The sequence below is a fragment of the Mauremys mutica genome, unplaced genomic scaffold, assembly GCF_020497125.1.
Source record: "Mauremys mutica isolate MM-2020 ecotype Southern unplaced genomic scaffold, ASM2049712v1 Super-Scaffold_100290, whole genome shotgun sequence".
NCBI lineage: Eukaryota > Metazoa > Chordata > Testudines > Geoemydidae > Mauremys > Mauremys mutica.
The window spans coordinates 26876-52881 of record NW_025423305.1 but is presented as its reverse complement, the minus strand read 5'-3'; the positions used below and the strand labels follow the sequence as shown (position 1 = coordinate 52881).

Here is a 26006-nt window from a genome sequence, read left to right as displayed (position 1 = left end):
ATCGCCATATTTGGGGTCGGGAAGGAATTTTTCTCCAGGGCAGATTGGCAGAGGCCCTGGAGGTTTTTTTGCCTTCCTCTGCAGCATGCGACACAGTTCACTTGCTGGAGGATTCTCTGCAGCTTGAGGTCTTCAAACCACAATCTGAGGACTTCAATAACTCAGACATAGGTTAGGGGTTTCTTATAGAAGTGGGTGGGTGATATTCTGTGGCCTGCATTGTGCAGGAGGTCAGACTAGATGATCATAATGGTCCCTTCTGACCTTAAAGTCTATGAGTCTATAAGTCTACTCCTCCTGCTTCTGCCACCATCAGCCATCCCATACCCGGTGCTGCATCCGGTGGGGTAAAAAAAAAAACGGCCATATCGGAAGAGTCAGTTGGGTTCTTTGTGGTTGCCCCACTATTCCCCTCGGGCCTGACCTGCCCTCCAGCTCAGCCACCACTGAAAACTGAAACACAAAAAAGTAGAGCTGTACAAAGCTTCAAAGCCCACCAGGCCCAACCCCCCTTCTAATACGGCAGAAACCCGCACTTCTCCTGACTAGGTAGGGACGTCCTATTGCCCCACAAGAAGTAGAAGGCCATCGTGTTCAGTCTCAGCAGCACTCATGGAGCAGGGGGAAATACATGGCTGAGGAAATTCCCCACAGATGGGTCTTGAGCATGAGAACCTTGTAGGTAATGACAAGGTCCACTTACGCCACCGGCTGAGCCATTCCTCACAGGCCAGCAACCATTTCTCCCAGTTCGCGTTCCCCACCTTGTCCCCAACCGAACGCTAGAAGGCCCAGCCATCAACCTGCCCACTCTTGCAGCCCTCCTCTTCCGCCCTGACTGATAGGGGGGAGCATTGAGCCTCCCTCCCTTAGGCCCTTCAGCATCCCTGGGGAACACCAACGCCGCCCGAGTGACTCTGGGCCAGTAGGTCAACCAATAGGGCTGCCTCCTAGGCCAGGCTGCAGCCCAGCTTCAGGACTCAGAGGAAATGGAGCTCCCATCCCTACCTACAGGACTCCAGGCACGGCCAGGCTTCTGGATCAAACGTTCCCTCTTGTGGTCAAGTCACAACAGCTAGCGGGCGAAAGACAGGCATTCATGGCCTTTGAGAGAGCAAGATCGAGCCTTGGAAGACCCAGCAGGGTTTGTGGCACAGGAATTGTCCTCAGATCCCACTGAGACTTCAGCTCAGATTGCAGGAGTCAAAGTCCCGAGTGTTGGCCCTTACACCATCGGACCAATAGGCAACCCCCAGATCTCTGCTGAGCTCTGGTGTGGATGACCCTGTGGGGGCAGCCCTGCCTTTGCTCACCAAGTTGTCATGCAGCAGTTTGCTGCAGCTCCCAGAGGCCTTTCTTAATCCAGCCTGAGAGGCCAGTGGGCATGTGAGGAAGTTGCCCCTTCAGTCCCAGGCAGTACATGGCCCTTCCTAGTGAAAAGCCAAGTCCTGGGGAAAAAGAAGTGATGTCAAATAACATCCTGGGAGAGACATCTTCTTTCATTTTGAGGGGAACAGTTCCTTTTTTCACCTGACCAGGGACTTGAATCCTGGACCCTGAGATTAAAAGTCTGATGCTCTGCCCACTGAGTTAGCCAGGCTCACATGTGAAAGAAACAAATTTAGTGCAGAAGAGAAACTAGTCATGAAAATGAAGGCAGGAAACAATACAGAAAACCTGCTACTCTCGCTCTCTCAGCAGTCCTAGCCCCAGCCTGCTCCTCCATCCAGCGCCCTGAGGTCTTATTCTTTTTTTAGTTAAATATCAAATCCAGGAGAAAACACAGTTATACAAAGCAAAACGAAATCACAAACAGAAATGTCATTGGAAATAAAAAATCAAAAAGGAAAATGCAATCCCCATCACTTTATCATGTCTGGGCCATTCCTGTATCGAGAGCACCTGCTAAGGTCCCTGTGTGCTTACGAGAAACCTCGAGGAACTCATCCCACAGCCTGAACATGAAACTAAACTGCTCCCAGGTGCTGCAGTAAAGCCCTTTCTCTGCTGTGACGTTGCACTCCATAGGATTTTATGAAAATATGCTAATGAGTGTGAATATAAACTGACTAGACTATGCTTCATGCAAAAGGTCTCTTGTAAGGTATCATTACAAAGCTTATAATCTACTGAGTGTGTTCATCCTATTTATATGAACCGATCTCTCCTGTATCTGAAACTAGAAATATGAACTATAACTCTGAGGTCCTGTTGTAATGATGCAAAGTGTGGGCCATTAATAGTGCTTTGGACTCTTGATGGCTCCCATTAACTAGGACGATTGACTGGAGATGGCTCTGTCCTGCACCATCTGTGAGTCAGGCCAGGAAGAATGAAGGCTTGGGGGTCTCACAGGATGTGACCATGTCACCTGGTACAGGAATCCATCTTAAACCTGGGGCTCTTCCCCAGGAGAGAGAAAAGATTCCTGCCTTGTACCAAAGTTATATAACGGGGTGGAACAGAACAAAGGTGGCTGCACTCATGAGAAATCCCCTAGCTACCACCTGAGCCGGAACAAGGACTATACCAGGTGAAAAGATTGGGCCCAGACTAGAAATAAGTCTAGTCTGCAAAAGAAGCTTATTGGAAAATCTCTGAGGGTGAGATTTGATCTGTATTGAGTTTCATACTGTATTAGACTTAGACTTGCATGTTTTTGTTTTATTTTGCTCTATGAAGAATACAAGCTCCATAGAGAAGGAAAAGTTAATGCCATAGAAAAGTCTGTGTGTTAGATGGGTGGGAGGGTGTTTAGAAACCACTCTCCTCTAGTTTCTTTTCTCTGATTTCCTGTGGAAAATCTGAAGCAGGGAGCAAAAGCCATTGCTTTCTCTGAGGCTTGAACTCAGGACCTTCAGATTATGAGACTGACACGCTGCCAACTGCGCTAAGAAGGCTTGGGAAAGTTTTAGGCTTAGTGTATATAGGACCCTCCTACAGCAGTGACTGGGGCAGGGAAGGAGCCAGAGATGTGCTGGAAAAAGCAGGGAGCTCTGGTGAGCAGAGACTTTTCCTGGCAGCTTTCACAGCAGCAAAGAAACCAATTTATGCTGCCAGTGAACAAACTACTGGAACTAATGGCAGCACAGGGGGGATGTTTCCAACCTATGCACCTACTTCCACATTTTAGAACTTACTCTCCTTTTCCTAGTAGGTCACTTTCCATGGGAATTAAGCAAAGCAAGCTGGGGAAACTACACAAGGAATAGAAACCAGTGCTCCAGATAAGGCTTGAATTCATAACCCCAGCACAAGCCCCCTTTGCACTAACCAGTTGCACCAGTGCAAGTGCTTCTTAGACAAAGCTGGGAAGCAGGCAGTTATCAGTCTCTGGGGTTCACACCTTTGCCTGGTAATTGAAAGGCTGATGCATCAAACCTAACTCAAGATGTGGCTTTTCAGCCATGAGACTCCAGGACATTTTAACAGGAAGAAAATCTCCTCCTTTCTGGTTTAGCCCCATTTGACTCCTTCTGCCTGTCTTCTCCCCCCCCCTCCAGTCTCTTTCCTTCCCCACTGGGGCCGTGCAGAGAGGAGCCCCAGTCAGTCTCTGTCACAGAGAGTCTGTATCCCATAAAGGGAGGGAGGGGTCGCTCTAAAACACTGATAATGGGGAGGGGAGGGGTGTGTGTGATTATGGGCAGAATGGATGGAGAACTAACAGTGTGACCCAGAGAGATTCCCCCAGATTGGGGAGATCCCCTGCTGCCCCCCATCAGCCAGCTGTGGGAAGAACAACTTGGGATTGCTTGGGGAAGCCACCTTTAAAAACACAAGTGTAACATGCTAGTTACATTTTAATAAGACCAAAGCCTCCTCAAACCCAGGGTCACAATCACTGGAATGGCTTTGCCTTGATATTTTAAATCAGCCGCAGACACAAAGTGAGTCAAATTACAGTTTCCGTTCGGAGTCAGTGTTCACACATGAATCCGGAGGCTTTTAATTCCTTAGGTTCTGCCGCCATTTCATTTCTGTCCTGTTCCAAGATTTATCATTGTGCAAAGCAACGTTAGACCCTTGGGAGAGTCCCCCCTGGTCCCACCTGCTGCCCCGGCCAAGTTAAAAGGGCCCGAGGACCCCTGCCACCACCACCACCAGCACAAGGGGGCTAAGGTGGTTTCCTGCCCGCCCTCACTCCGTGTGGCACGCCACTCCCGGGAGCGGCTGGCACGTCCCTGCGGCCCCTGGGGTGGGGGGCTGGAGTCTCCACATGCTGCCCCCACCCCAAGTGCCAACTCTGACAACTGTGGCAATGGGAGCTGCAAGAGTGGAGTCTGCGGGCAGCCGTGCTCAGAGATGCCCCCTGCCCTCCCACTTAGGGGCTGCTGCCAGAGGGGGGTGCGGGTTGCTTTCAGGAGATGCCCGAGGTAAATGCTGCACCCCTCACCCTCTCCTGCACCCCCAACCCAGACCCCACACCTGCACCCAAACTCTCTCCAAGACCCTGCCCCCCCCACACCCTGCTGCAGCACAACCCCCTGACTGAGCACAGACCCTGCACCCAAACTCTCTCCTAGAGCCCAACCCCTCTACCTCCCACACCCAAACTCCCCCCACCCCAGAGCCTTACACAGCTGTGGGGTGGGGCAGGACTTGGTCCCATTCTGGGCACCACCAAAAATTATACAAACCTGCCGCCCCGTCCAGCACAACCTTCTGCTGATGCACCTCAGCCCACACCCCTGCAGGGTTTGAAGCTTCCATTGCTTAAACTCCAGGACACTGAGGGATTTCAGCTCCCCTTTGCCCAGAGGGAACCTTCACCCCACTCCCAGCCAGGTTCTTGCTGCTGAAGCCTCCCCTTTCCATGGGCCGCCCCAGGTACCTGCTTGCTGTGCTGGTGCCTGGAGCCGGCCCTGCCATGGAGACCCTGGGAAGATGGGGGAATCAGGAAAAAACCAGGGATTTGTTTATGTTGTAAGTGAAGAATAACTGAAGCAGTTTTCGTTTAAAGTCATTTTTCCCTGACTGGGAATTAAACCAAGGCTGTGGCAGTGAAAGTGCCAAATCCTAACCACTAGACCACCAGGGAAATGATGAAAATGTTTTTCTTCTCACTTATGTTACACTTTCTTAGGCTACTTTCTATCCAACTTCTGAAGCTGCTCCATTGTCCATTCCCTGAGGGGCTAAGAGCAGAAAGTGCAGGAATCCCTGTACTCAGGGTCACAACCTGAGCCCAACCCAAGCCACTGAAACAAACTCAAATCATGCTTCCTCCAGCAGGATCACAGAGCAACACAAAGAAAATCCATGAGGAACAATCCTCCTCTGCCTTCATTTACCCCATTGCAACCTTCTCAGCAGCCGACTCTTGTGGGAAGGACACTGAGCTGAGAGGAGCTCTGGCATAGAGACCAAGGCAGGGGTGTTGCTCCCTCTCAGTGTGAGCTGATCACATTCTGACTCTGGAGGAGGAGGGAAAGGCGATGGTCACATAATGGGGCCACTATGTACCACAACATGATTCTTTTATGTGGGATGACTCTGAACACTGACTGATCTCCACTCCCTTGGATTTGAAGAGATGTTTAGTTGTGCACTTGGGAACCTATAAGGCTGAAGCAATGTTATGGATGGTGACACTAGGATTAAAGGGTTATTTAATGTTGTAGAAATTGTTAAAAACACTGAGCTTAAACTGGAACTGCCTGTTCTTAAAGGCTGGTTTCCCCACGTCAGTTCCATAAGCTCTGGCTTCTCTCCTGCCTCGGTGGGAACTGCAGGGAATCGTCCCCTGCTGCCCTTGGCTCCAGGCTGGTTTTTCTGGGGAGGGGACGTGGAATTGATTTGTTTGCTGTTGAGAAGGGAGCCGGGCCACTTCTCAGGGAGCGAGAACTCCCAGCATCTTCCCAGCCCAGCCCAGGCTGCTGCCCTGTCCCAGCCTCTGTTCCCCTGGGGCCCTGCGTGTTTGACTCTAGAGCAGGCCGGGAGCAGCAGCTGAGGCAGAGGACAGCCTGGGCCGGGCAGATAAGAAGGAGTTTAGCAAGCAAAAAAGGTAAAATGGGAGTGGAGTATTACCTTGGACTCAATGGCATTTCTCCATTGGTCTGTCTGCTTTCGGGCAGGGACAATAACTCGTCCTGCTGCATTTGATATTTCAAAGGGGGGTTTAGGATTTTCATTCTCACACACGGTGCACAAAGCAGGACTCAACCTTTGGCGTAAACTAAACAAGCTGCCCACAGATTCTGGCAGCCACAATGAGCATTTAGGTGAGAGCTCAGACCTGCCCCTGTCTCAGAGGAAGACAGGGGTCATCTGTGTGGGGACTGGATCACTGACTTACCTGCTCCTAATTCCCAAACTGTCAGTAATTCTATTATCAATGCCTGTGAGAGTTATTTAAACTATAAGAAAAACCACACTGGGCTAGACCAAAGGCCCATCTAGCTCTGAATCTTGTCTTCTGACAGTAGCCAATAGCAGGTGCCCCAACAACCAGTCAACAAGGCACTACTGGGAGTTGAACCCAGGATCTCCTGTTTATGAAACAGATGTTTTAGCCAGCTAAGCCATGGGTGTCTAAAATACACTGCCTGCCCACACCTGACTCTCTGCCATCGGGGCCTGACAAGCTTTGCTTGTGTTTGGATTCTGCAAAGCAGAGGAGCAGGTGAGGTTTTCCCTTACAAGTTGTGTGTGAGTGAATCTTTGGCCAGGTCTGCACTACAAAGTTGTTTCAGCAGAATTATATTGCTCAGGTGTGTGAAAAACACACTATGCTCCCTCGGTCAGCAGCTTGTGGCTGGTGCACACACTGCAATGCCACATCTGGCGACAAAACTGCCCTGTTTTGGTGACAAAATAAAACAACTTCAATGAGAGGTCTAGAGATTTTTGCAGCAAACTTAAAGTGACAGAGTAGATGCTGCTGTTCATTATATCACCATAACTGGCCTCCTCCAGTATCCCACAATGCCTGCTGTGAACTCACCTGCCCTGCATTCCTGCTACAGAGCCATGGGCCCCTCCCCTTTCATCGCTCTGGGAAGTTCTGACAGCTGAGCCTGCTGCTCTGCTCCGGCAGCCAGGAGCAAATCACTGCTGTGGATGCTGCTCTCTCCCGCCCTGCGAACACAGAGCAGGGTGGCGGGAACTTCCTTACATGGCAGGGCGGGGGCACCGGCATCCGAACTGTGAGGCCCCCATGACACTCGTTCCCTCGAGGAGGCTCTTACCTTCTAAACAGGGACATCTGTTTTCTAGTAAAATCACTAAAAGGGAAGGAGAAAACTCAACAGAGGTTCCTCCTGGCGCTCACGTCCTTGAACCCGAATACTCTCTCAGTCCTCAAAGAGAGACCAGGAGAAGGAGACTTGCTGAAGCAAAGCCACAGGGGTCTCTGAGGTTTCCCTGGCCTCTCGCTCCTGTCCTGCCTGGCTGATGTCAGCATCTCTCTGTGATGTCACCACCTCCCCACCATCTTTGACCAATAGTCTGATGTCCTGTAAAAGGCCTTTGTGATGTCACTGCCACACCCCTCCCTTGCTGGGCTAATGTCCTGCCCCTGGCCAGGCACTTTGGAGGTTTGAGCAACTCCCTGTGGATCACCCCACTCAAGGAGCGTTCGTTCTAGGAAGCAAGCTGGCTAGACAGGAAAACATCAGATGCTGCTCCCAATGCTACACTCAGTTTTTCAGAAATTAGTCGACTTGATGGCCAGAAGAGACCATTAGAGCATCTAATCTGACCCCCTGCATATCACAGGCCTCCTGTATGATACAACAGCTACTTTTGGAGCAAACACATTCCAGAAAGGCATCTAGTCTTCATTAAATGACATTAGGAGATGGCAAATCCATCACTTTCCTTGGTAGCTTGTTCCTGTGGTGAATCATCCTCGCTGTTGAATATTTGTGTCTTATTTGTGTAACCCTTCTGCCGAGCCGAAACCATAGCAGCAAGGGCCGGGTTCAATACATAGGGGTCCCTTCCCCACCACATAATGCAAAACCAGCTCGAGCCCCCACCCAGTGACCTGGGAAAATCTTACACACACCCCTGGGCGCCTCGAGGAGGCAATACTTCCCCTCTCGCAAGCACAGAGTCTTGGTGTAACAGAAAAGGTTTAATTATATGATAAACAAGCATTAAATTGGGAAAATACCTCAGCTAGAGTTCATAGGTCAAACCGTGAGCAAAGACCCACCCCAGCAAATTGGGCCGTGTCCTTCTCTCTGGGCCCTTGAGTCCAGCAACCCCCAAATCACCCACAGTCCCAAAAGTCCCACAATCCCAAAAGTCTCTGTCCCAGGTCAGTGCATCCCCAGAGTTCAAAAGTCTCTCTGCAGAGGTCCCCCTCCCCAGCCTGGGTAAAAAGGGGCACCTTATGTGGTTTCGGGGCCAACTGCCCTGCCTCTTCGTAGGGTTCTGCTTCCACTAGTCATCCCTGCAAACAGCTCAGCTCCGCTTGCTCTGTGGGCTGCTCCGCTCTGCCAGCTGCTCTGGTCCACCAGCTGTCCTGTGAGCCACTCCAGCCTTCCTCGCGAGCTGCTTGGCTCCACTCACCCAGTGGCTGCACCAACTGCTCCACTCCGCTCTGCCAGCTGCTCTTCTCCATGGTATTGCTTCAGGCTCCCCCACTCATCAGCACAGTACTCTCAGCTCAGCAAGTCCAGCTCTTCAGTGATTTCAGCATCTTAGTGATTCCAACTCATAGTAGGGGAGCCCCAGTGCCAGTGAGTTCAGCTCAGTACCTGTATCTAGATTCTTAAAGGAATCAAAAATTAACTCTGACATTCCACAGTGGAGAGAGGCATAGGTGGAACTGGTGCTTCTGGCTCACACAAGGAGCCTGCACCACCAAGTATAGATCTCTGTCCCCAGCCTCTCTCTTTTCAATTGGTTTTGGAACCCATGTGCCCCATCTAGCAAGTGCTATCCAGCTAACAATGAACCCCCCCATCACAAGACAATTTTGGAGTTCCCCATTTACCCAATCAGGGTGACAACATTTCATTCCTCCTGCCCCAATAACAACGAAATTGGGGCTCCCACAGCTGTGAAAATAACCATCCCATGCTGCTTTGCGGTATGCTAAGTGGGGTGGAAGTGCCCATGCAAATAACCGAAACTTCTTTCCGCACTCCCCATAATTTACCACCAGATGTCAGGGTGGGGCTCATCCTGACTCTGCTTACATTTGTAATATGAATTGGTCTCTTTTCACCTTCCAGCCATTGGATCTTGTTATGCCTTTCTCTGCTAGATTAAAGAGCCCTTTAATAGCCAATCTTTTCTCTCCATTAAGGCCCTTCAACACTTCAATGAAGGCACCTTTCAATCTTCTTTTGATAAGCTAAACAGGTTGAGGTCTTTCAATAGCTCCCTAGAAGACATTTTACTCCAGCCCTCAAAACATTTGGTGGCTCTTTGCTGCCCCAGCTCCAATTTCACAACATCTTTTTCAAATGAGGACACCAAAACTGGAGGCAATATTCCAGTATCAGTCTCACTGATGCCGTGTCACCTCCTGTGACGTTATTGACATAATCTGTAACTGTATAGATCACCGTTGGGACCACTGTTCTATATTTTCAGCCAATATGGTAGGAAGGTTGTCGTGTAAGGGGTTTATGGAGAGGTTCTGATTGACTGATTATAATGATGCTATCTCTAGATGTGTATCATTTTTGTAGTTGACGTTATGAATATTGGGTCTATGCTGCCCATATTTCAAACTTGTGCTCTGCTTCTGGGGAACACCCCAGCCAAACAAGTTGATGTCAGTTCTGCCTAGCTTGCTTGATGGCCTATTAAGTACCATCAGCTATACAATCGACCCATTGAGAGAAGGCAGATTCGCCTTGTGCCTCAGCAAGGTATGCAGGGACCTGCCTGTGGACAGAACTCAGGTTTTTCTATGCCACATGCTGGATAGAGCGTCTTTGAGACAAAAAAGCAAAGACCACATGGCAAGAGAGTATAAAAGGCTGATGCCTCATCTCCATCTTGTCTTCAATCCTGCTTCATACCTCTGGAGGGACTTTGCTACAAACTGAAGCTCTAGACAAAGGACTGAATGACCCATCCCAGCTGTGGATGGACTCCAGAGACTTGATTTGAACCTACAGTTTATTCCATCACTGCTACAAGCCTGAACCAAGAACTTTGCCATTACTGAATGTGAAGGGTTAAAAATCCATGTGCATTTTGTATAACAACCTGGTCTATGGATTGTGCCAGCTCTTTTCCAGACCCAAAGTCCAGAGTATGGTCAAAGGACCGGAGGCCTAGCAAATCATGATCAGCTAAGAGAAAGCTGGGGTAAACAGAAAGCCTTGCTTGCTAAGATAGGCCTGGTCAGCAAATTGCCAGGTGTTGGAGCTAAGAACTAAAGAATTGTGTCTTATTCAGAATTACAGATTGAACAAAGAATCCCTGTTCCTATTGTGTTACTCCCCTCTGTAGGGAGACGTTCTTCCCACAGATCCAGCCTTGAGTTTATGAGAAGTTGGCACATGTCAGTATAAGATATGGCATCCTTCCACCTCCCTTCCCAGGGACCATGTAGTAAGTTTTTTGGCAGAAGCGGGTTGTAGTGAAAGGAAGTTTGAGAAACTCTGTCATAGAGCATCTCCATTAATGAGCTGCAGTGACATAGACTCAATGTTTGAAATGTTGACTTGTCCTTAGCCTCTGAATACGTCTAGACTTGGTGCACTGTAGGTGATCTGACACTGAAAGTACAACCATGAAGATACCACACACCAGCCTTGCCTTGCTGGCAAGAATCAAGCCTCCACAGAAAGACACCCATGGTTTTCTAGCCCAGCTCCCTAAGCCTTCAGCCACAACCACTTAACACAGGGGCCTTTCTACACTCTGGTTCTGTTCTCACTGAAAGGTCATTTCCAATTGTTTGCTCAGACCAGCTTCCCCAGCACACTCACTGCTGTGCAGCTCTGTACGTGTGGCTATGGCTGAACAGCAAGAATTCCTGCCCATTTCCCTACTGGCTGGAGCATGATTAGAGTGTGTTTGTGGTTAATGATGTTACTGTAGATTGTTCATTTCCTGCCTTGACAATTCAGACAGGCCCTTTTCCCGTCATATCACCAGCACCTCTGTGATTCCGATAGCAGGGCAGGTTTTCTCTGGGCACTGAGATTTTTCAGGGAGTTGGTGGCTCCTTTCTTTCCTCACCCTGGAGTAAACTCAGCTTTTTATTCTATCCTTGATGACTCATGGAATAACAACAGCAGCATGAAGAGGAGAGAGAATAGCTCACTGCCGGGGGGGAGCGGGGAAGGTGGCAGCATCCCCTCTGTCTGACCATTGCCATTGCAGGAGAGAAGGTTTCAATGGAATCGAATGCCCTGGCTCAGACATGAGACACAGGGAGGTTTTGCTGATCATGGATCCATGCAAAGGAAATTGTGTCTCTGTGTGAAAATGGGGAGGGAAATGAAACACCCACATGGTGGTGTGTAAGGCAGAGGGGACCCCAATAGGATTAGAACAGGATAAGTTCTCAAGCAGCATGTTTCTTACTTTGCCCATCTGTCAATTTTGATTATTATCGATGGAAATATTTTGCCATTGGGTTGTGTGTTTACACAGAAATTGACATTTACCAACAAATACATAATTCTTCCAGTCCTGCCTAATCTGCCCTTGGTGAGTTTAGAAGGACAGAGTCATTCTTCCCACTCCCCATGCCAGGCCTGTGCTCTCCAGAGTGTCAACTTCCTACACAGCTGGGATTCTTCCCTGATCTCCCCTCAGATCTCTGCCCCCCACCCCCACTTCTGGGATCCCCTCCCAACACTGTCCAACTCCCCTGCTGGCAAGATCTCTTCCCATTCCTTTCATTTCCTGCCTCCCCTCTGAGCAAAAGCTCTGGACTGTTCCCACACTGGGAATTGAATCCAGGCTGCCTGTATGAAAACACCAGGAATCCTGGCCACTACACCATATGGGACTTGCACAAACAAAAATCCATTTACATATTCACTAACACATTCACACATTAACATTTAAAAGTAGCCATTCAAAAAACTTCAAAAACAGACTTCAAAGAGAATCTGCAGAGTTACAATTTATTTACAAACTTAACACCATTAATTTGAGCTTGAATAGGGACTGGGAGTGGCTGGCTCACCACAAAAGCAATTTTCCCTCTCTTGGTATTGACACCTCCCCATCAATTATTGGGGGTGGACCGCATCCGCCCTGACTGAATTGGCCTTCAACACTGGTTCTCCCCTTGTAAGGTCCCTTCATGTCATGTTCCAATATATATTTATGCCTGTATCTGCAATTTTCACCCCATGCATCTGAAGAAGTGGGTTTTTGACCCACGGATGCTTATGCCCAAATAAATCTGTTAGTCCTTAAGGTGCCACCAGACTCCTCGCTGTTTTCGTGAAGTAAAAGCAAAATGCATTCTGAGCTGATCTTAACCCTTTCAGTGCCCTTACAAACTTAGCTGCTTCTCACCACAGGCTGGCTGGTTGCTTTTCAGCCAGGCTCTCCCCTTTGATCAGCGCTTCAGTCGCTTGGTGTGGGGGTGTCTGTAGGCGGAGCTGGAAGAGAGAGGAAAAGCCTGGCGAACGTCTCTCCTTTTATCATGTCCTTTCTTCCCTCTTGGCTTTGCCCCCCCACACCTTCAGAGTCAGGTGAGCAGCACTGCGTCTCTCCAAGCAAGGCTGAGCAATTCCCCTCGTGTGGCCTCGTGCAGGTGAGTCATTGCGTTGTAGCTCCCTTGCTGGACAATGGCTCTTGATGGGTTGTTTGACACCCTGTCTGGGCGTTGGTTACTTTCCTTGCTGTTGCCACTGGGGAGCTAATATCTGGCTGATTCCCCCAACTTACAGCACAGTGACAACCACACTACACAATTCTCATAACGTCATATGCATGAATGGTATACATAGATGGGTAGAGAAATGACTTGCAGCAGATCATATCCTTTCCCTCAATACCTTACAAGTCATGCTTTATATGTAAGATCACGATTATGTGAAAATGAGGAATATGGGGGTTACAGCCGCGCCCCCAAAGGTCTAGAATGTCACACTGAGATTCGATTTTCATTTCTTATGTAACCAACTTTGACCTCTGTGCCTAACACTTATAATCACTTACAATCTATCTTTCTGTAGTTAATAAACTTATTTTAATGTTTTACACTGACTTGTAAAATTGTCCAAAGTGCTTGGGAAAGCTGCTCAGATTAAAAAGGCTGGAGCATGGTCACTTTTTTTTTTTTGAGGAAGTGGCGAATTAATTAATGAGCTTGCACTTTTCAAGAGGTTTTGAGCAGTGTAAGATGGTACATTTCTGAGGTGCAAGGCTGAGGGCTGGGGAGATATGCTGGTGTTTCTCTATGTATAATTGAGGAGTGGCTTATAGAGCATTCATGCCACTTAGTTGGGTGCATTGCTGCATGATGTTGGCTGAGTAATCACAGCACCAGGAGGGTTTTGCTGCTTGTCACTAGTGCAGCATTGTAAGACACAGCCCAGGCTGGAGAAATAAGAGGACAGAGCAGTCCCACTGTTTGTGTTTGTACCCCACAGATCCCACCACACAGAGACTCTCCTATGACCAGCCGGGGTAATATTGTGCTTAGTGCCTTGCAGCTCCAAGAGCTGCACATGCAAGATGAGTCACAGCGACCTTGACCTTGTTTCCACGTTTATCCGATGCCTCTTTTCTACACTTGTCAGCAAAAAGACCCGTTTCTTTTGCAAGCATTTGTATGGCTAGCCAGAGTCGGGCTTCCCCGTTAACAAAAGAGATCGACCAAAAGGTGACAAGAGGAGGCGTGTTCAGCAAGGCAGCACTGGATGCTGGATCTGCTTTTTATCCAGCAGGTCTCTTGGCAAGCTCTGCCATGGTGCCACGCTCTGGGACTTCTCCCCTAACTGCTCCGTGTTTCATCAACAACAATAAAATGAAAGGTGAAAGGACAGTAATTCTCCATTTCCTGCAAGCCCTGCAGAGAACCCTCTAGAAGGGGCTCTGTGCATAGATATTCCCAGCGAATTGCATGGGCGCAACACAGGCTCTCGAGTCACAGCAATTGCAGTCTAAGCAACCTCCTTGCCTACGCAATGGCCTTTTCATCAACTCCAGGCTGGTGACTTGATTCTCTCCAATGCTCCTCTGCAAAGAAGCCTTTTCCTTAGCAAGCAATTACTTGGATTGGCAAGGGAGGTCTCGTCTGTTTCCTAGGAAGACACAGGAAAATGTGAGTAGAGAAGGTAAAAGCCATACACCAAGGCACCACTGGGAGTTGAACCCTGGATCTCCTGTTTACTAAACAGGTGCTTTAGCCAGCTAAGCCACGGTGCCTGCCCCCGTGGAGTATTTGCAATCATTCCACTTGATGGTCCAAGACTACACCTTCAAATTCCAAAGTACAGACATTCCCCATTTCCTTCAAGACTTGCAGACTTTTTGCTGTCTGGCTCTCTGTGCACAGAAAGCCACAGCTGAGTTGACAGAGGGCTTCTAACATGTGCTTCTCCCACAAGCTGCGGTGATCAGATACTGATTAGTGCTCTGTGTTTCACTCACAGCAGCTTCAGCTCAACTCTGAGTCATGGTAACCTTTCCATCAGCTCCAGACTTACCATTTAACACTTTCCAAGACTTAGCTGCAAGGAAGGGTCTCTGTGTCTTGAACAAGCACTTACAAGGATTGTGCAGTGAGGTCTTTTCTTTGTATGAGAAGAGATACAAAAAAGGAGCCTGACAGACAAGCCGGGTTCTGCAAGGAGGAACTGTCAGGCCAAGCCAGGATCTCCTGGTGAATAGGAAGGCTCTTCAGCCAGCTCTGCCCAAAGATCACTATCCAGAGGCCACAGGGTCCAGTTATGGTTACAGATGCATCCTGAAATTAGAGCAGGATATTTTAAAGCTTATTCTCACAGTAAAGTAACACAATTCAGCCATGTCGGCACAGAGGAGAAAGCACTCCGTCATTTCATAGTTATTGCTACTGATCTCCCTGACAAACTTCCTTTTCTCGGGGCTGCTCTCAGCACTTTAGGGAGTTTTTCCTCTTCTCCCTTCCAGCTGTGGTGATGGGACTGCAGCAGCTCCCGAGGGCCAGCTTTGCTCTTTCACTTACATCCTTCACTTCTTTGGCTGAAGCTGTGTTTGCCCCCAGTTTAATCCATAGCTGAGACCTCAGGTACCAGCAGCTAGTTACAAAGGCTCAATTCCCATTGTCATCAGTGGGAGGTTATCCTGGGCTGCAGGATTTAGCCCATGGACAGTCAAGGTGCTACAGCAGCTACATTCTTACGTGGTGAGTCCTGCAGCCTATTACCAAACTGCTCTGCCATAGTCTGCAGGGGGCCTGACTTGCTGAGAATCAGGCAGAAGAGAGACCCTGGAGCAGAGAAGGAAAATGTCCTCAGCCATCACAGCTGGCAGGAGCAGCAAAGACTGAGTATCAGACACACTTTTTCACCAGGACAGTAAATGTGCACAACCCCCTGATATATTCTCAGTTCACTCCCCCTCCGAAGGAAGCCCTATTCTGCTCTATTACACTCTCATGGGATGAGAGGGAAGGTCCTCTCCTGGGTAAATAACTGGTTACAAGGTAGGAATAAATGGTCAGTTTTCAAAATGGAGAGAGGTCAATAGTGGTGCCTCCCAGGGGCTCTGGGACAAGTGCTATTCAACATATTCATAAATGATCTGGGAAAAGGGGTAAACAGCGAGGTGGCTAAATTTTCAGATGATCCAAAACTACTCAGGAAAGTTAAGTCCAAAGCAGCCTGCGAAGAGTTACAAAAAGAGCTCACAAAACTGGGTGAAAGGGCAACAAAATGGCAGATTTGTTGATAAACACAAAGTGATGCACATTGGAAAACATAATCCCAACTATACATATAAAATGATGAGGCCAAAAATAGCTGTTGCCACTCGAGAGGGATCTTGGAGTCACTGCGGATAGTTCTCTGAGAACATCCACTCAGTGTGCAACGACGGTCAAACAAGCAAAGAGAATCTTGGGAATCATTAAGAAAGGGATAGAGAATAAGACTTATAGGCCCTTCTGCCAGTTGGTGTTGGCAGCAGCAAGGGCTGAGTTCAATGTCTAGGGGAGGAGAGCAGCAGAGATGCAGGAGGAGAGAGAGTCCTGAGAAGGAAGCAATGAGAGCAGAGTGCAAACCGACCAGCTGAGGGTCTCACAGGAGTCCTGAAATAACAGTAGCTCCAGGTCCCATCAGGGCTGCCCGGCGAGGTAAGAGGGGTAATTTGCCCTGGGCCCGGCAGGGCCCCCACAAGAGTTTTTCGGGGCTCCTGGAGCGGGGTCCTTCACTAACTCCGGGGGCTCTGGAAAACTCTCGTGGGGCCCAGGCCCCCGGAGATTCATCCGCTCCGGGTCTTTGGCGGCAATTCGGCGGCGGGGGGTCCTTCATGAATGAAAGGTGACTTCATTGAAGTGTTGAAGGGCCTTAATGGAGAGAAAAGATTGGCTATTAAAGGGCTCTTTAATCTAGCAGAGAAAGGCATAACAAGACCCAGTGGCTGGAAGGCGAAAAGAGACAAATTCATATTACAACTAAGGCACAAATATTCAACAGCGAGGATGATTCACCACAGGAACAAGCTACCAAGGAACGTGATGGATTCACCATCTCTTAATGTCATTCAATGAAGACTAGATGCCTTTCTGGAATGTGTTTGCTCCAAAAGTAGCTATTGTGTCATATAGGAGGCCTGCGATATGCAGGGGGTCAGATTAGATGCTCTAATGGTCTCTTCTGGCCATAAAGTCGACTAATTTCTGAAAAACTGAATGTAGCAATGGGAGCAGTGTCTAATGTTTTTCTGTCTAGCTGGCTTGCTTTCTAGAACGAACGCTCCTTGAGTGGGGTGATCCACAGGGAGTAGATCAAGCCTCCAAAGTGCCTGGCCAGGGGCAGGACTTTAGCACAGCAAGGGAGGGGTGTGGCAGTGACATCACAAAGGCCTTTTGCAGGACCTCAGACTGTTGGTCAAAGGTGGTGGGGAGGTGGTGACCTCACAGAGAGATGCTGACACCAGCCAGGCAGGACAGGGGCGAGGGGCCAGGGAAACCTCAGAGACCCCTGTGGCTTTGCTCCAGCAAGTCTCCTTCTCGAGGTCTCTCTTTGAGGACTGAGAGAGTATTCGGGTTCATGTACGTGAGCGCCAGGAGGAACCTCTTTTGAGTTTTCTCCTTCTCTTTTAGTGATTTTACTAGAAAACAGACGTCCCTGTTTAGAAGGTAAAAGCCTGCTTGAGGGAAGGGGTGTCATGGGGGCATCACAGTTCAGATGCCGGTGCTCTCCCCCATTGTAAGGAAGTTCCCGCCACCCTGCTCTGTGTTCGCAGTGTGGGAGAGAGCAGCATTCCAGGGCAGTGATTTGCTCCTGGCTGCCGGAGCAGAGCAGCAGGCTCAGCTGTCAGAACTTCCCAGAGCTATGAAAGGGGAGGGGCCCATGGCTCTGCAGCAGGAATGCAGGGCAGGCGAGTTCACAGAGGGCATTGTGGGATACTGGGGGAGGCCAGTTATGGTGATATAATGAACAGCAGCGTCTACAGTGACACTCTCTCACTTTAAGTTTGCTGCAAAAAGCTCTAGGCCTCTCATCAAAGTGGTTTTATTTTGTCACCAAAACAGGTCAGTGTTGTCACCAGATGTGGCATTGCAGTGTGTACACCAGCCACAAGCTACCAACCGAGGGAGCATAGTATGTTTTTCACACACCTGAGCAATATAATTCTGCTGAAACAACTTTGTAGTGCAGACCTGGCCAAAGATTCACTCACACACAACTTGCAAGGAAAACGTCACCTGCTCCTCTGCTTTGCAGAATCCAAACACAAGCAAAGCTTGTCAGGCCCCGGTGGGGATGGCAGGGAGTCAGGTGTGGCCAGACAGTATGTTTTAGCGTCCCCCCCCCCCTCCGGCACTATGGCTTAGCTGGCTAAAGCATCTGTTTTGTAAACAGGAGATCCTGGGTTCAACTCCCAGTGGTGCCTTATTGACTGGTTTTTGGGGCACCTGCTCTTGGCTACTGTCAGAAGACAAGACTCAGAGCTAGATGGGCCTTTGGTCTAGCCCAGTATGGTTTTTCTTATGGTTTAAATAACATTCACAGACACTGATAACAGAGTTACTGAAAGTTTGGGAGTTAGGAGTGGGTAGGTCAGTGGTCCAGTCCCCACACAGATGACCCCCTCCCTCTGGGACAGGGGCAGGTCTGAGCTCTCACCCAAATGCTCATTGTGGCTGCCAGAATCTGTGAGCAGCTTGTTTAGTTTGCACCGAGGGTGGAGTCCTGCTTTGTGCACCGTGTGTGTGAGAATGAAAATCCTAAACCGCCCTTTGAAATAACGAATGCAGCAGGACGTGTTATTGTCCCTGCCCCAGAGCAGACAGACGAATGGAGAAATGCCGTTGAGTCCAAGGTAACGCTCCACTGCCATTTTACCTTTTTTGCTTGCTAAACTCCTTCTTATCTGCCCGGCCCAGGCTGTCCTCTGCCTCAGCTGCTGCTCCCGGCCTGCTCTAGAGTCAAACACGCAGGGCCCCCAGGGGAACAGAGGCTGGGACAGGGCAGCAGCCTGGGTTGGACTGGGAAGATGCTGGGAGTTCACATTCACTGAGAACTGGCCTGGTTCCTTCTCAACAGCAAACAAATCAATTCCACGTCCCCTCCCCAGAAAAACCAGCCTGGAGCCAAGGGCAGCAGGGGACGATTCCCTGCAGTTCCCACAGAGGCAGAAGAGAACCCAGGGTGTTTCTAGCAGAGCTTATGGAACTGATGTGGGGAAACCAGCCTTTAATAACAGGCAGTTCCATTTTAAGCTAAGTGTTTTTAACAATTTCTACAACATTAAATAACCCTTCAATCAGGCACTCTCACTGAAGGACTGTCTGGATATGTGGACTCTCTACTCAGACCCTATGCCACCAGCACTCCCAGCTATCTCCGTGCATCCGACGAAGTGGGTATTCACCCACGAAAGCTCATGCTGCAAAACGTCTGTTAGTCTATAAGGTGCCACAGGATTCTTTGCTGCTTTTGCAGATCCAGACTAACACGGCTACCCCTCTGATCCTTTAATCAGGGTTCTACCTCCCAGTAGAACCCTTTAATCGTAGTGTCACCATCCATAAAATTGCTTCAGCCTTATAGGTTCCTAAGTACACAACTAAACATCTCTTCAAATCCAAAGGAGTGGAGATCAGTCAATGTTCAGAGTCATCCCACATAAAAGAACCATGTTAGGTACATACTGGCCCCATCATGTGGCCATCGCCTTTCCCTCCTCTTCCAGAGTCAGAATGTGATCAGCTCATACTGAGGGGGTGCAACACCCCTCCCTTGGTCTCTATGCCAGAGCTCCTATCAGCTCACTGTCCTTCCCACAAGAGTCAGCTGCTGAGAGGGTTGCGATGGGGTAAATGAAGGCAGAGGAGGATTGTTCCTCATGGATTTTCTTTGTGTTGCTCTGTGATCCTGCTGGAGGAAGCATCATTTGAGTTTGTTTCAGTGCCTTGGGTTGGGCTGAGGTTGTGACCCTGAGTACAGGGGTTCCTGCACACTCTGCTCTTAGCCCCTCAGGGAGTGGACAATGGAGCAGCTTCAGAAGTTGGATAGAAAGTAGCCTAAGAAAGTGTAGCATAAGTGAGAAGAAAAACAGCATCACTAGCTCCCTGGTGGTCTAGTGGTTAGGATTTGGCATTTTCACTGCTAAGGCCTTGGTTCAATTCCCAATTAAGAAGAAGTGACTTTAAACCAAAAATACTTCAGTTATTCTTCACTTGCAATATAAAGAAATGCATGGTATTTTCCTAATTCCCCCATCTTCCTAGTGTCTCTGTGGCAGGGCTGGCACCAGCATAGCAAGCAGGTCCCTGGGGCGGCCAATGGAAAGGGGAGGCTTCAGCGGCAATTCAGCCCTCTCAGTCCCTCTAGGAGGGAAGCAACTTGCTGCCAAAAGCGGCAGAGGTAGAGCTGCCCTTGATTGCAGCTTTTTAATTTTTTTTTTCCACTTGGGGTGGCAAAAACACTGGAACTAGCCCTGCTCCATGGAAGATAATTTGTTAAATCCCAGATGAGTGGAGTTATATCAGTTCTCAGCCTGAGTCCTTAGGTCTTAATCCTGAGGATATTGTCCCACCATGGGGCCATTTCCCACCTCTCTTTCATACAGAAACACAATTTTCCTTGCACAGACACAGAACAGCAAGATCTTTCTCTGTCCCTTGTGCAAAGCAGGGAGCCAAAATCCATGGAAACAATGGATGAGTTGGGGGCCCTGGGCACATCCAGCCCTGGCCGTGAGATGTTCCCTCCCCTCTTTCTTTATGCCCCTGTTGTTATTTCATGGGTTGTCTGGGATGGGGGGAAAGCTGAGTTCACTGCAGGTGGAGGCGGAAAGAATCCTGAAAATCTCAGGCCCCAACCCCTGCTACCAGGATCACCGAGGTGCTGGGAATCTGCCTGGGAAAGGGACTGTGTGAATTGTCAAGGTGGGGAATGAATAACAATCTACAACTAGATCCACCTCATTAACCACCGACACAGGCTAACTCTGCTGCCGATAGAAGGGAAACTGGGAGCGATTCTTTGCTGTTCAGCCATGGAAACAGTGACCCAATCGCACCGCAGTGAATGTGCTGGGGAAAGCTGGACTTCACAGGCAGGTGCAATAGCAGATCCTAGAAACACCTGGAGCTCCCCACAGCACTGCTGCCACCAGGGTCAGGTGTTGAGTGACTCACAGCGCCCCTCCCCTCCCATTACCTTCCAGCAGGGGGTGGCAGCACCCCCCACCCAATACAGGGGAGAGGGCTGAGTGTTTCTTTGCACCCTGAGTCCAGGGCACCCACTCTCTCTGCCCCACACATCGAATCTGGCCCTGCTGAAAAGTGACCCCTAAGAACCAGCAACCTCCAGGACAGCAGGTTTGGCCCTCAGATCAGGGAATGTGTCACCCATGCTGCTGTTAGGCCACTGGATGCTCTGGAAACAGGAGGGCTCTGAGTGCAACCTATAGCACACATGGCCCATGTGGGGATGTAGTTCAGTGGTAGAGCACATACTTTGCTTGTATGAGGGCCTGGGTTCAATCCCCAGCATCTCCAGGTTCTTTTCACCTTGTTGCTTTGCTCATGCCCAGAGGGGATGTAGCCCAGCAATCTCCCTGCAGGAGTTTCAATCCTGCTGAGTGAGGGGTAAGTGCCAATTGCATGGAAGGTCTGGGGGGGGTTTCTGCTCCTAAGTCACCTCTGTACATTTAAGATTCCCACCTGCTGTGCTGCTTGGGACAAGGGTAGATGAGAAGGAAGAATCCTCCAGCACTGGAAGGAAAGGTCCCATCTGCACAGACTGAGGTGCAAAGACTAGACTCATTTCTTGTCTGGGCCCAATCTTTTCACCTGGTACAGCCCTTGTTCCAGCTCAGGTGGTAGCTAGGGGATGTCTCATGACTGCAGCCATGTTTGTTCAGTTCCACCCCCTTATACAGCTTTGGTACAAGGCAGCAATCTTTTGTCTCTCACCTGGGGAAGAGCCCCAGGTTTAAGATGGATTCCTGTACCGGGGGACATGGTCACATGTCCTGTGAGACCCCCAAGCCTTCATTCTTCCTGGCCTGACTCACAGATGGTGCAGGACAGAGCCATCTCCAGTCAATTGGCCTAGTTAATGGGAGCCATCAAGAGTCCAAACCACTATTAATGGCCCACACTTTGCATCATTACAACAGGACCTCAGAGTTATAGTTCATATTTCTAGTTTCAGATCCAGGAATGATCGGTTCATACAAATAGGATGAACACACTCAGTAGATTATAAGCTTTGTAATGATACCTTACAAGAGACCTTTTGCATGAAGCATAGTCCAGTCACTTTATATTCACACTCATTAGCATATTTTTATAAAATCCTATGGAGTGCAACGTCACAGCAGGGAAAGGGTTTTACTGCGGCACCCGGGAGCAGTTGAGTTTCATGTTCAGGCTGTGGTATGAGTTCCTCCAGGTTTCTCGTAAGCACACAGGGACCTTAGCGGGTGCTCTCGATACAGGAATGGCCCAGACATGATAAAGTGATGGGAATTGAATTTTCCTTTTTTATTTCTGTATTTCCAATGACATTTCTGTTTGTGATTTTGTTTTGCTTTGTATAACTGTGTTTTCTCCTGGATTTGATATTTAATGAAAAAAAGAATATGGCCTCAGGGCTCCAGATGGAGGAGCAGGCTGGGGCTAGGACTGCTAAGAAAGTGAGAGTAGCAGGTTTTCTGTATTGTTTCCTGCTCTCATTTTTCTTGACTAGTTTCCCTTCTGCACGAAATTTGCTTTTTTTTTTTTAAAAAACGTGAGCCTGGCTAGCTCAGTTGGCCAAGCATCAGACTTTTAATCTGAGGGTCCAGGGTTTGAGTCCCTGGTCAGGCAAAGAAACAGTTTCCCTCTGTGACTTCCCCAGAGAGTTTCAGGAGGACTCTCCTTGACTTTTGTCTTTCCTTTTCAGGACATGGCCTTTCCCAGGAAGGGCCCTTTACTGCCTGGGACTGAAGGTGCTACTGCCTCACCTGTCCACTGGCCTCACAGTCTGGAGGAAGAAAGGCCTCTGGGCCTGCAGCAAAGTGCTGGGTGCTGACTTTTTGAGCAAATACAGGGCTGGCCAGAGAGGCATGTTCCCACTGAGTCTTCCCTGCCACAAAAAATTGTCGCCACAGACAGGGGCGGCTCCAGGGCCCAGCACACCAAGTGCGTGCTTGTGACAGCAAGCCGCGGGGGGTGCTCTGCCGGTCGCCACGAGGGCGGCAGGCAGGCTGCCTTCAGCAGCATGCCTGCGAAGGGTCCGCTGGTCCTGCGACTTTGGCGGACCTCCCGCAGGCAAGCTGCCTGCTGTGCTTGGGGCGGCAAAATGCCTAGAGTTGCCCATGCCCACAGAATCCTCCCTGTTGGAAGTCTACAGTAATCAACAGGTGCTGTGCTGGTCCCATGGTGTAAGGGCCAGCACTCAGGACTTTGAATCCTGCAATCTGAGCTGAAGTCTCAGTGGAATCTGAGAACAATTCCTGTGCCACAAACCCTGCTGGGTCTTCCAAGGCTCTGTCTTGCTTTCTCAAAGGCCATGAAAGGCCACTACAAAAGGGTTTTTTCTCCTGCTGATAATAGCTCACCTCAACTGATCACTCTCGTTATAGTGTGTATGGCAACAGCCAATTTTTCATGTTCTCTGTCTGTGTGTGTATATATATATAATATATATATATATATCTTCCTGCTGTATTTTCCACTACATGCATCCAATGAAGTTGGTTTTAGCCCAGGAAAGCTTATGCTCAAATAAATTTGTTCGTTTCTAAGGTGCCACAAGTACTCCTTGTTCTTTTTGCAGATAAATGAATGGAGGTTAAGTCCATGAATGGCTATTAGCCAGGATGGGTAAGGAATGGTGTCCCTAGCCTCTGTTTGTCAGAGGGTGGAGATGGATGGCAGGAGAGAGATCACTTGCTCATTATCTGTTAGGTTCAGTCCCTCTGGGGCACCTGGCATTGGCCACTGTTGGCAGATAGGATGTGGGGTTGGATGGACCTTTGGTCTGACCCAGTATGGCCGTTCTTATGTTCTTATGAAGGGAGGGGAGCAGGCTTGAGACAGAGTTTCTGTAGTGTAGTGGTTATCACATTAGCCTAACACGCAAAAGGTCCCTGGTTCAGAAACATGATGGCTTAATTTTCCCAGCTCTTCCTGGCTTGTTCCTGTTGTTGTAGGAGCAGCAGTGATTTCTATGCTCAAAAGGTCTGTTATACTTCCCCTGCTCCCACTTTTCTCTCCTCTCCCTCTCTGAATGCCTGTGAAGTGGCTTTCCCCTTCCGCTCCCTCCTGGAATGCTCGTGGGATGAATGGGCTGGTTGAAGAGCAGAAGAGCTTCCAGGTAGACAAGGTGTCTGGGACTCGAATTAGGCAGCGATCACACACCCAGAGCATGGACACTGCCCAAGGTGGAGTGTGACCAACCAGATGCAGCCAAGTCATCTCTAGTCGCAGGCCATGAGGTGCAGGTCCTTAAAAGGGGAAGGGGCCCTGTGCTCAGGAGAGCACTCACAAGCTTGTACCTCCAGTGAATGCCCTTCGCCTGGCCAGTGGTTCTCTGTGTTGTATTTCATTGTGCCTCAGGGAGACTTACCTTCATCGCACCATCCATAGCTGCGCTGTGGGACACTTACCTTGCAGAATCCTGACATCTCCAGTGCTGTGCCAGTCTTGGGAGCGTGAGTATGCGAGTGTGAGTGTGACACCCCCCGTCCCCTTCTTCTTTTGAGCTTAGCTGTCAGTATAATAAATGTGCTGCTTTCTGGCAAACTCTGGTGGGTCTTTAGTCCTCCCTACGCTTACCCAAAATTGGGCCAGCTAGTAACACCTGTTATAAACTCAACCCCTGCAGGGCAGAGGGTGGTTAAATGAGCTGGGAAAAAGCCTTAGCATCAGCAGGGGAAAGCTAGAGGACCTTGGCCAGGCACCTTTTGAAGCCTTGTGGCTTGGTCTCCTCTGCCCTTGGAGGATGGCCTATGGCGGCCGGCTCTTCCTGCTGCCTCCTCTGTGTGACTTGCCAAAGGAGGGAGTGAGGCAGGAATGGGGCAAAAGAGGAAAGTCGAGCTGAGGAAGGCAGGGCAGAAGCTAAGCGCCTCAGTGCGGCTAAGTGGGGTTAGTAGAGTGTCACCCTTCGTTCTGCAAAGCCTGGGGAGGTGCGGTTGGCTGCTGGGAGGCAGAATCCTGTGCCTGCCTCTTGGCTTCCCAGGGATGGCTACTTGCAGCCCAGGAGAAGGACAGTTCTGGGTGAAAGGAAGACAAGCAAAGCTATGGGAGGAAATTTGGGTGCGGGCTCTGTGCTGGGGGAGGGGGTTGGGGTGCAGGAGGGGTGGCGCTTACCCCGGCCAGTGCAGCTCCCAAAGTGACTGGTACACACAACCCTGCGGCAGCAGGTCCTAGGTGGGCCATGCCAGGGGGTCTCTGTGTGCCGCTGCCTGCAGGCGCTGCCCCCAGAGCTCCTATTGGCTGCAGGTCCTGGCCAATGGGGGCTGCGAAGTTGGTACTCGGGGCAGGGGCAGTGCATGGAGACACTCCCCCCGCCCCAGGGGATGCTGGGATGTGCCAACCACTTCTGAGAGCGGCACGGAAGGACGGAGGCAGAGTGGGCAGGGAGCCACCTCAGTGCTGCTGGCACATCTCTGCACACCCATTGGGGGAGGGGAGCAGAGGGCCTCCATATGCTGCCTGGGGTAGGGGCAGAGCACAGAGCTGCCTCCCCTCCCGGGTCTATTACAGGAGTGGGTGGGTGGGGTCTTTTGGCCTGCAAGGTGCAGCAGGTCGGACTAGATGATCACACTGGTCCCTTCTGACCTTAAAGGCTCTGAGTCTAAAAGGGAGAGGGAAGTAAAGAATTCTTTTTTAATAATAAACCAAACATTGTAATACCAGGATGACTCCAACAGCTCATTGTATAGTCCTGCCCCTTTCTTCCTCCACTGTGTGTTCAATGACCTGCAGGACATTGATTCTCTCATTTCATTGATAAACTTATACAATGTGACTGAAATAAAACCAATTCCCAGTAGAGAAAATATCGCATCCTTGCATTGGCTGGGAATCAAACCCAGATCAACTGCTCATAAGGCAGCTATGCTCACCACTATACCACCAATGCAGCTGGCAAAAGTACCACTTATGCTTGCCCAATGAGGCTAGACCAGAATTGAGGCCCCAGACATCCTGCAGAAATGATGAGCTGCATGCCATTCTAGGGGGTGCCCCTGCAACAATCCCACCCATTGCTTCCCTCCTCCCCCACCCCTCCTGGGCTACCGTGGCCGTTATCCCCCCATTTGTGTGATGAAGTAATAAAGAATGCAGGAATTTGAAACAACACTGACTTTATTGCCTCTGCAAGTAGATCTCAAAGGGGGGAGGGGAGGGCAGCCTCCAGCTGCTATAATATTCCAGGCAGGACTGAATCTTCATTAGACAAAGCTTAAAG

The 26006-nt window shown here is 49.7% G+C and overlaps 5 non-coding genes across 5 annotated transcripts; 2 read left to right on the top strand and 3 right to left on the bottom strand.

Moving 5' to 3' along the window:
• Positions 1-2827: 2827 nt before the first annotated feature.
• TRNAM-CAU lies at positions 2828-2900 on the bottom strand. Its single transcript has one exon. It is a non-coding gene; the product is annotated as a tRNA-Met (tRNA).
• Positions 2901-14236: 11336 nt separating this feature from the next.
• TRNAT-AGU lies at positions 14237-14310 on the bottom strand. Its single transcript has one exon. It is a non-coding gene; the product is annotated as a tRNA-Thr (tRNA).
• A 3601-nt stretch (positions 14311-17911) lies between these two features.
• On the top strand, positions 17912-17985 carry TRNAT-UGU. The gene has a single exon. It is a non-coding gene; the product is annotated as a tRNA-Thr (tRNA).
• A 3043-nt stretch (positions 17986-21028) lies between these two features.
• Positions 21029-21100, top strand: TRNAA-UGC. Its single transcript has one exon. It is a non-coding gene; the product is annotated as a tRNA-Ala (tRNA).
• A 4504-nt stretch (positions 21101-25604) lies between these two features.
• On the bottom strand, positions 25605-25676 carry TRNAI-UAU. The gene has a single exon. It is a non-coding gene; the product is annotated as a tRNA-Ile (tRNA).
• Between the last annotated feature and the right edge of the window lie 330 nt (positions 25677-26006).